This window comes from Aquila chrysaetos, chromosome 1, assembly GCF_900496995.4.
Source record: "Aquila chrysaetos chrysaetos chromosome 1, bAquChr1.4, whole genome shotgun sequence".
NCBI lineage: Eukaryota > Metazoa > Chordata > Aves > Accipitriformes > Accipitridae > Aquila > Aquila chrysaetos.
Window position 1 is genome coordinate 75,017,016 of NC_044004.1, and position 10,890 is coordinate 75,027,905.

General features: G+C 40.3%; 1 long non-coding RNA gene across 1 annotated transcript; it reads right to left on the bottom strand.

Annotated features, from left to right (window-relative positions):
- Positions 1–2,160: 2,160 nt before the first annotated feature.
- On the bottom strand, positions 2,161–10,563 carry LOC115344120. Its single transcript, XR_003924438.1, has 3 exons — positions 10,465–10,563; positions 7,374–7,501; positions 2,161–2,236 (listed from the first exon to the last, which is right to left on the bottom strand). It is a non-coding gene; the product is annotated as an uncharacterized LOC115344120 (long non-coding RNA).
- Positions 10,564–10,890: the final 327 nt, after the last annotated feature.

The window sequence follows — 10,890 nt, forward strand, 5'->3', positions numbered from 1 at the left end:
CCCCAGTTAAGATTCCTGCACCTAATCAATACAACTGCCTGTCTAAAGCAGATCTTCCGTCCCTTTCAGAGAGAAGTAACACTGCTTTTTGATTTGCCATTCACCACATGTTGCTATTGCAGACTCAGCAGTCTTAGTTAAATTATTATATTTAATACATCCTTGTAAAGAAACTTAGAATTCTAAAGAGCAGCCTGTGTGGGTTCTGCTCCCTTCCCACATGCCAAGACAACTGATAGTGCAGAACCAAATCAGAGTAAAGTTGAATGCAGTAATCCAGAAAATATCAGTGATAAAATTGAGAGCTTTTGAGCACTCTTTCCTGAGTAATGACCCTGGATCTGTTAGGATCTCATATTTCTCCTTGTGTCCTACAAAATGGTGTTCTTGGGCAAAAAGCAATTCAAAATACACCTATGCATGCCTGAATAGTCTTACAAAAGTAATGAACTGAACCGACCAAATGTTGTCTATATTGTTGTCTACAGTTCTGTGAGACACCTGCTTAAAATGATTTGGCTGAACATAAATCAGTGAGGATAATTATACTGGGTTTAATGGATTCACAGCAATTAACATGAATGGGCTACCACTGGTTTTATAACAGAACCATAACATTCTTCATTTTTGTAACCTGTGACTATTTAACAACTTCAGAAATACTGGGAAGTAAGCACCATAATGAAGTGACATATTCTGGATTTTTACATTTTGGCAACTAGTTTGGGCGTTGGTTCTGTTGTTTGGATTTTTTAAATATATATGACACTCTCTCTTTCTAAATGTTTGTGTGTATGTATTAAACTGATGTGCTGGCACGATACAACTCTGCATACCAGAATGGTCAAACTTGGCAGAACCACAGATAAAAAATAAACTTCTTGTAAAATAGAGGTGTTCAGCGTGGTGGAGGAAATGGGTATCGAGAGACAGCAAAATCATACACAAATTTTGAGCAACCCACACAAAATTTCTACTAACCATAAACTGTAAGCCATTGTCTTTGAAAAAGTATGGTCTACTTATCAATGATGGCAGAGGTGTTAGATGCTACCTGCTTTTCTCTTGAAGCAAAAAAAAGACTAGCTCTGTGGCTGCCTGGGTATTATGAACCAAAGGAGAGCTATTTTGTTCAGGTAATTTCTTTAAATTCTCTATCATCCTCAGGCCCAAGCCTTCTAAAATCAGATCTTTCTGGCCTGTCCCCTCACAAACACTCCTCTTACCTTTCAAATACCAGTCTTTCTTATACCTCCTTTGGACATTCATTAATTGAAATGCAACACAGCCAAAAACAACGTCATTTTTTCCTCCTCCCAAACCCTCCCTTTCCTTTGTTTTCTGTACAGACACAGTGTCATGTCTCCCATCTTTCAGAGCCAGAGTCTGAGCTTCATCTTTGACTTACCCCTCTGTTTTCATCCAAATAGCTTACCTATCAATAACTTGTCACTTCTCTCAACTTAATATTGCCATCACACAGTATTCTTCCAGCCACCGTTTTTGCTTTGTACAAATGCAATCTTCACTGCTGCTTTCAGGGTCTTTCCAAATCATTTTATATGCTGCTATTTGGATAATTTAATGATTCTTTTTTTTTTTTTTTGTGGATTTTCATTCTACCACCAAAGGAACGCCAGCTTTGTCTCACTACATCCAACACCTTTCACATTCTTCTTTACTAATACAGCCCTCACATAAATTAATTAGCAGTTTTCTTTTTACTTTTCAATATTTTCTATAAATCTTACCAGCCTCAGGAAGGCTTTTCTTTTTAGCACTCTTATGTTTACTCCTAGTCCAGTCCTTCTATATGGGAGGACCTTTATTATAAAGTCCTCAGAACCACATCATTATGCCCCTCCAAATTAACTTTAAATTCTTCATCTGCTGCAGCATCTTGAAAATCCTCCCAGCTGATAAAAAAACAAAATAATTCATCTAGAAAAGCTAGCTTATCAAAACTGAATCACTCCATTATTACAGATACCTTAATCTTCTGCCTCCTCAGCTGCTTTGTCTCAACATTTTGTTTATGAACTCACTGGAGTGGAAACTATCATTTACTATAACTATATAGCATAGACTCTTGATTAGCTTGACGATCTCCAGGTGTCTCACCAATGTAACTAATAAATGTAGAAGAAATGAGACCTACCTGGGAGCACAATAACAGGTCATGTAGAAACTTCCCTACTGATGTCAGACCAGTGCTTGTTCCCTTTAATACAGACATCTGAAATGTAATTAATATGGAGTGAAATTATGGTTCCACTGAAGTCCATGCTTTTTATGACTATCTTATTTTGGTAATATTGTAACTTAAAGAATATCTGTGTATAAAATTAACTTTAGAAAATGGCATTTATTTTTGTTTTCCTCTGATCTGCAATGGGTCTATTATTGTATTTACAGTAAGCCCAGTATGACGGAATGTTCTAGTTTTTATCCTTGGTTTCATAAAAGAGCTATTTCTTTTTCTTTCAAGCTTATGAATCTGATAGCTGTGTGTCAATTTTGTAAACTTGACAGATGTGTTCAGTTCAAGGGGGTGATCAAAGGGAAAGCTGGTGGGCCTTAAAGTTTTGGCTGTGCCTGGGTGAACTCATCACAGAGGACTGTCCTGACAAGCGTTGCTGCTGGGGCACAGCAAGAGCTAGCTGCTCCCCTAGGGATGGGGAGCCAGGAGCCAAGGGGAACCCCTGCGCCAGCCCTGCCCTCACCAATGGGGCACCATCCCACAGGGTCTGAACATGGCAGGCAGAGCACAGGGCTGGTAAGAGGGCCCCCTAACAGCCCCAGACACAGGAGTGAACCAAGCCCAGGGTCCAGAGAGAGTCCCTGTCAGGAGCAGCTGGCAGTCAGGCCAGAAGACAGGGCTGGAGACAGGGCTACACCTTGGGTCCAAAGTCCATGTGGGAGACGGTGCCAGAAACAGGCTACAATGTTTGCATAAGAGGCCTGACCTGAAGGCAGGCTGCCCACACGGCAGAATTCAGGGTCCACCCAGTAGACAGGGCTGGAGACAGGCACTCTTGCAATGTGGCTGTCATGGTTTAACCTCAGGTGACAGCTAAACACCACACAGCTGCTCGCTCATTCCCCCACAGTGGGATGGGGAAGAGAATCAGAAGAGTGACAGTTTAATAGCTAAAGCAAAAGCCACGCACGCAGGCAAAGCAAAACAAGGAATTCATTCACCACTTCCCGTCGGCAGGCAGGTGTTCAGCCATCTCCAGGAAAGCAGGGCTTCATCATGCCTAACGCTTACTTGGGAAGACAAATGCCATCACTCCAAACATCCCCCACTTCTTTTTTCTTCCTTCAGCTTTATATGCTGAGCATGACATCATACGGTCTGAACATCCCTTTGGCCAGTTGGGGTCAGCTGTCCCAGCTGTGTCCCCTCCCCACTCCTTGTGCCCCCTGTAAGAGACTGTGTTGGCTGGAAATGTTTGTCTCGACATTGCTGCTGCAGAGAGCCTCAACATTCTGTTGCTGTGGGGAAGTACGCACAAAATGTCCCTGAGGAAACCACCATATCCGCCCGAAGCTAGCAGTGCCTACCAAGCTGGGAAACACCGGGAACACCTGGGCATGCAACCATGGAGGAACGTGGGGCGGACTTTTTGGGGAAATCGCGGGGACCGGGACAATAAAAGAACTGCATACTCCCCTCTCAAAACTGGGAAAACACTGGAAAGAACTGAAAGACTGAAAAGGCAACTGAAGAGCACCTGCAGCACTTGGGACTGGGACTTAGGCTGGAACTCGGACTTGAACCCTCCATCACCCGCATCAAGACCGAGTCAACGGGACGCTGCTGGCTTCGTGGTGGTGGTAACTAGTCTTGCTATCTGTCTTCCGTTTTCTTGCTTAGGTCTGCCTCTTTTTCCTTTCTCCTTCCCTCTGTCCTATCGCTACAATCAGTTGTTATAGGAAATAAAACTTGCAAGGTTGTACAGCATCTGACCTCGCTTGTGTCTTAAGCTCGCTCTTGGGATCGTTTAAGAACCCTCCCCGATATTGGATCGGGACACCCCCCCAGCCCACTGGCTGGTGGGTTGGGGTGAGGAGCAGAAAAGCCCTTGGCTCTGTGTGAGCACTGCTCAGCATTAACCAAAACATCCCTGGGTTAGCAACACTGTTTCCAGCACAAATCCAAAACAGAGCCCCATACTAGCTACTGTGAAGAAAATTAACTCTACCCCAGCCAAAACCAGCACAGTGGCTCATGGAGGGACTGAGCTGGGCTTGGGGGGGTGGTCCCAGGTGAGGCTGATCAACAAGCCCATTAAGGCTTGTTGGTGCAGTCAGGCCCCACAAGAGCTGCTTGCTTTTAATTCTCTTATTTAGTTTCTTTTTTCCTTACTTTTTCTACCAACCACAGACCTAACAAGCTGAATACAGGTTGCCTCATTTCTTCTGTGAATGGCATCCTGTGTACACATCTATGAATAACACTTAAAAGGATAAAATGCTGAAAGTGTTCTTCATACTTAAGGGAAATACAATTAAATGCTGTATTGGATATGCTGAGTTCTCAAGTGGCCTCTTAAAGAACTTTTTTCTTAAATAGAGCTCCATCTGCCTGAATCCACAGATCAGCACATAGGAGACCCCTCTTGCATTCATATCTTTGGACTTTTACGCTTACAGTTCTGAAATCAAAATGCTAATTTACTTGCACAGCTGCACATCACAGAGAGAAGTTCTGGATACTACTGAAAATAGAGGGAGTTTTGTTTAGTGGAGCTGGGATTTCATCCTCACTTTTTCGCTATTCTAACAGGTGTATCCATGAACGTCGAGGATGCATTGGGAAAGACTGATCAACACCTCCCTTGGGAGCTAAACTGAAAACAGAACAGTAACAGAAACTTCTGCATTTCAAAGGAGGTTCTTGAGACCAAGTAGGTTGCAGAGAAGTGTAACAGTGATTCTTTCCTTATTCTTTTACCTAGCTTAATATAAAGCTTTTAAGATTCATTTCTCTCTTTACTCATGCTCCATGTATTTGTCAGTCAAATTTTCTCAGTCATTAACCATTCATTTGCTATTCTGTAATTTATTATGTTATTCATTTTACAAGACAGCGTGCAAGGTTTCTTGCTTGTCTGTTCAAGTACAGCATAATGCTTTATGCTAACCTTCACAAGTCATACTGAACTTGTCAGGAATATTTATCATCTGAGTTTAGGAGGTTATCTACACATTTTTCAGTTTTTGATGTCGTTCATTAGTTTTCTTTTTTTTTACTGATTTTTCACTATGTAGTGAATATGGGATTTGTGATCCATACAGTTTACATTTCAGAGTTGAACAGGTCAAAATAAGATCAGCAGAAGCTGTTTCATTGTTTCAGCTGTTTCATTTTCATTGATTTATCAGTTCTAATGAAATCATACTGAGTGAAAAGCTTCCAAGGATGCCATGTAATTCTAATGAAACAGTCTTGCCTCAACACATTATAGTTTCACTGGATTGGAGAGTGACACATAGAATATGTGTGGCAGCATTTAATTTTATCATGCTATTAAAAACTTCTTGAAAAGTAGGTATTTATTCAATTTATCGGTTGGAAAATATAAATAAATATAATGTTCTTATCCTGTAAATTTGAAAAAAAAAAAAATTTGGTTTTTTGTCTTAGTAAAGCCAACATATACCACTGAAGTTGGATTAAACCCAAAATGTGACATACTGCTTTTCAGTGACATTTAAGAGCTTCTTGACTAAAAGAAAGCTTCTTCCAAAAGAAAACTGGGTACTTTGCCACATATATCTCATTAACTTTCAATGGGCTTTTTGGAAAATTAAGTCACTAAGTTATCACTTTTATAACCAGTATTAATGCAGTATTTTCCAGCATTTTCATGTATCTCAAGCCCAATACTTGAGTGCCTAAAGCTACATTCATAAATTATCAATTTCTATGTTGATTTTTTGTTCTGCTGTTTAATTGCAGCTCAGATTGACCTCAGCACTTGTAAAAATGCAGCCTATTTTTATTTAGAGGTCTGTGTCTCAAAAGGAAGCTTAAAAATAGGCATCCCAACTAGACAACACTTGTTTCATTTACATAATTTAATAGTTTGTCATCACCAAATATTGTAATTCCCCCCCCCCCCCCCCCCGCCTTGATCAAACAGATAATTCACACTAACTATTGAGCAAAATACTGGGAAGCAGAATGTGTAGGCTATACAGGATACAGTAGCATTTTGGATCCAGGTAGATTTTAGGCCAAAGGGAGGTCACAAATATCACTGAAAACAAAAGTTGTTCATTTCTTTCCCTTCATTAAGGACTCCTTCCTTTGCTCACTCAGGTGAGTCAGTGCTATTTGTAAGGATCTCTCCGGTACACATAAGTCTCACAAATGTATATGAAAACTACTTGCTCAAATTATTCTATCAACATTAATAAAAAAGCCCAAAACATCATTATCCAAACAAGAGTGTCAAACAGTTACAAATACTCACAAATATAATTAGAAATATTGTGAATACCCATAGAAAAGAAAACTCCTGTTTATACAGCAAAGACTTTAACGGAAATACTGAGCAACTTACATTTGGGGAGAAAAGACCAAAGATCCTTGGTAAGCCACCACTTTCACCAAAGGAGTCATTCATACCAAGAAAATTTTGAATGCATTAGATTGCTATGCTTGAAATGGTATTTCTATCTCTTCTCTTTAATGTGTTTAAAACGTAGTTTAGCTAATTTCACTTTTGCTTGCTGGGCAGTTCTTAAATGATTTATGGATGCTGACTCCCACAGTTTTGAAATCTAGAAGTACTGCCAAAAGTATAACTGATCCTATTCTTCATTTCAATAGTTTGTTTGTTACAGATACTATGCAGACCATCAAAAAAGCTCCACTGCAGATATAGCAAAAATTCCGCCTATTATTCATGGCATTCTGTCTGGGAATGTTCAAATATGATACGATGTAAAAAGCAACAGATGTGAAACTGAATCCTTTTTTCTTATTCTTTTAATTGAGAAAGGAGTCCTGGACATATTATGGGGGTCACCAGTTACAGGAATCCCAAGCAGGAAAACTTTCACTGTTTTCCCTGTGAAGGATGAAAATTTCACTTGTGACTTGAGTAAAGGTCTTTAGTATGCAATAAAGACATGGTTACAGAAGAGAAATAGAATAGATCAGTTGGAAGGGACTTAAAACAATCATCTAGTCCACCTGGTTAGGATGATCAGAAACCTCTCTTTCTTTTTAAAGAGTAACAAGATTATAAATAATTTATAAACTAATAAAAACCATGCAGAATTAGAAAATGTCCAGGACAACCAGTAACAAACGTATTTTTCTCTCAAAACTGCTAGTTGTAAGAAATCCTAATTACCATTAGAAGTATCTTCAAGGACTCTGTATATCATCACAGGACTTTGGAAGCTGATGAAACCTTCTTCCAGGGAGCAAGTCTAATGCAAAAGAGTGCTGAGGGTGTAGGTAGGTTGCAGGCTTGAAGGCCTATAAATAAAAAAAATATTTTTGTTAGACTTCACACTCATTCTTTTATGTAAAGAAACAGGGCATAGCAAGTAAATTGGCCCACTGTATTTAAATGTATATATCATTTCAAAATTACTGCTTTCTGAGCCTCACTGTTAAAGGTTCAGCTATTAGAGTTCTGGCTCAGTTATCTGAGCCTCTGAATTTGGAGTCAAGTACATTACCTGAGTGACAGCAGATGGAGCCTGCATAAATAAGTGAGGAGTTATCATTGCAAAAAGTGTAATAGCTACTAGTTCCAGTCTTTATTTTTAAAGGAAGTGTAATAGGAAGTCTCCTCCAGAATCACCAAACCAGATTAAAAAAATGGATTTTTACACTGTGGTGGGTTGACCCTGGCTGGATGCCAGGTGCCCACCAAAGCCATTCTATCACTCCCCTCCTCCGCTGGACACAGGAGAGAAAATAAAACGAAAGGCTCATGGGTTGAGATAAGGACAGGGAGAGATCACTCACCAATTATCATCATGGGCAAAACAGACTTGACTTGGGGAAATTAGTTTAATTTATTACCAATCCAATCAGAGTAGGGTAATGAGAAAATAAAAACAAATCTTAAAACACCTTCCCCCCCACCACTCCCTTCTTCCTGGGCCTAACTTTACCCCCGAATTCTCTACCTCCTCCCCCCACAGCAGCACAGGGGGATGGGGAATGGGGGTTGGGGTCAGTTCATCGCATGTTGTCTCTGCCACTCCTTCCTCCTCAGGGGCAGGACTTCTCACACTCTTCCCCTGCTCCAGCGTGGGGTCCCTCCCACAGGACACAGTCCTCCATGAACTTCTCCAATGTGGGTCCCTTCCACGGGCTGCAGTCCTTCAGGCACGGACTGCTCCAGCGTGGGTCCCCTGTGGGGTCACAAGTCCTGCCAGAAAACCTGCTCCAGCCTGGGCTCCTCTCTCCATGCGGCCACGGGTCCTGCCAGGAGCCTGCTCCAGCGTGGGCTTCCCATGGGGTCACAACCTCCTTCGGGCATCCCCCTGCTCCGGTGTGGGGTCCTCTCCAGGCTGCAGGTGGATATCTGCTCCACCGAGGAGCTCCCTGGGCTGCAGGGGGACAGCCTGCCTCACCGTGGTCTTCCCCACGGGCTGCAGGGGAATCTCTGCTCCGGCGCCTGGAGCATCTCCTCCCCCTCCTTCTTCACTGACCTGGGGGTCTGCAGGGTTGTTTCTCTCGCATAATCTCACTCCTCTCTCCCAGCTGCAGTTTTCTTGTGCAGTTTTTTCCCCCTTCTTAAATCTGTTATCCCGGAGGCAGTACCACTGTCACTGATGGGCTCGGCCTTGGCCAGGGGTGGTCCATCTTGGAGCTGGCTGGCGTTGGCTCCATCGGACATGGGGGAAGCTTCTAGCAGCTTCTCACAGAAGCCACCCCTGTAGCCCCCCACTACCAAAACCTTGCCATGCAAACCCAATACATGCACTCAGAAATACCTTTGTTAAACTGCTCATTTTAAATCTGAATTCAGGGATCTAGAAGCACTACATTTTTGTCTGCATAAGAGCACTCAGGATAGTGTATGCTGTACCTAGTGTCTGGCGCTGTGACACAAAATGCTTCACCTATACTGAAGCTCCACTAAACCACATACAGTTAAATTACTTTTTTATTATGACTTTTGCAATACCCATACACTATGCCAGGCCTCTGCAGGGAAAATTTAAGCCCATTTGTTAGAGTATTACATTATAAAACTTCTAATAGTGGAAGGCTTCATTCAGCTCTTCACTTTAGGCCCTAATGCGCAACATTTGTAGCTGTTCATATTTGTTGTGTACTCAATCACCAATTTTATTATATCGGTGCCCAGAAAACCCCAGTCATTACTTTCAATAATCAGTCACATAACTGACTTTAGATGGATCTAGAGCAAAAATTAAAAATAATGATGAAAGGATTTAAATAAGTAATGTGTAGGCTGAACCTAATTCTGATTTCAATTTCATTGACTGTATACTAATTTAACTACACAGACTTAATAGAGGTATTATGATTTACACCACTGTCACTGGCCTATATTTCAAACAGATCATAATTCCATACTTCAGTGCTACCTAGTCTCTCAGGGCAACAATGAAAGTCATATTATTTTTTTTTTTTAGAAGTGTGTATATATATATATATATATATATACACACACACACATATATACATATAAAAAAAAAAGTAATATAAAATATAGGTTATCTGGACCTATAAAGAAAAATATGTTATCCTGCTGCTCAGTATTATGGAACCTGTCTATAAAACAGAACAGTTAGGATTATAACTTTCTTTGCTAGCATGTTAATTTACCTGTTATATGTAAAGAGGAGAAAAAAATCAAGCGTAAATTTTAAAAATAAAATCAGGCAAAAAAGAACTTTATGGCTATGCTTCCAGTAAAAACAATTAAAACACAACAGTTTTAGAGAAAAAAACATGAACAAATATATTCGCAACATAAAAAATATTGTTCTTCTATTAAAAGACGCTGGCTTGATTTCATATTCCTCATATCAACGTTACATTATGACACTTCCCTTGAAGATACTTACGTTTCCCCCTGAAAAGTCCACTTTTTAGACAGAATTTACACTTCTTGGCTAAATTCACTGAAAATAGATATCCAAGAGGAAAACTTCCCCATGTAAAATTTCAGCTACCTCTACTCTGAGGCCACTGCTAATAATGAAACAGAAAAGATGAAGAGATCCCCCATGAAAAAGAGTAGCCTACTTCTAAAGAATGAATGAAAAAAATTAAATGAAATTTTAGGCTTATCATTTCATTAGTTCTGCCTGGATACTTCATAAAATAATACTGTACCAAGATCCACTTTTCATTGTCACAAAGTTTTCATGTAATAAAACTCCACAACTGCAGAAGCAAACATATGGGTATCAACTAAAATATCTTAATTTGTGATATTTACTACTGACCTGACTATTTTAACTTCATAACCCAGGTTATCCAGTTTTGATTTTTTTTTTTTTTCCCCAACATAAAGATCTTCAGACAGTGATAGAGGCATGTGTTGCAACAAACATAGGAACCTTCTTCAAATGGAATCACAGGACTCTGCTACAGCCACTGAAGCAGTTCAGTCTCATTATTTTAATCACTGTGCAGCATTTACAGTTGTCAGGAAAAGGGTTGCTTCCATTGGCTCCATCTGGCAAGCTGTTTGTCAGTTTAATGGACATGCATTCCAAGTCTTCTTATGCCTGTGGCCATGTTTGAATTCATCTGCCTCAGTGGAATACCTAACAAGAGCAATTTTAAAAATTCATAGTTTAATGAACTATCAAGCTTGGTCTTCAGGGTTAATAGCTATTTACCTAATTAAAATGCTTAGAAAACTTTTT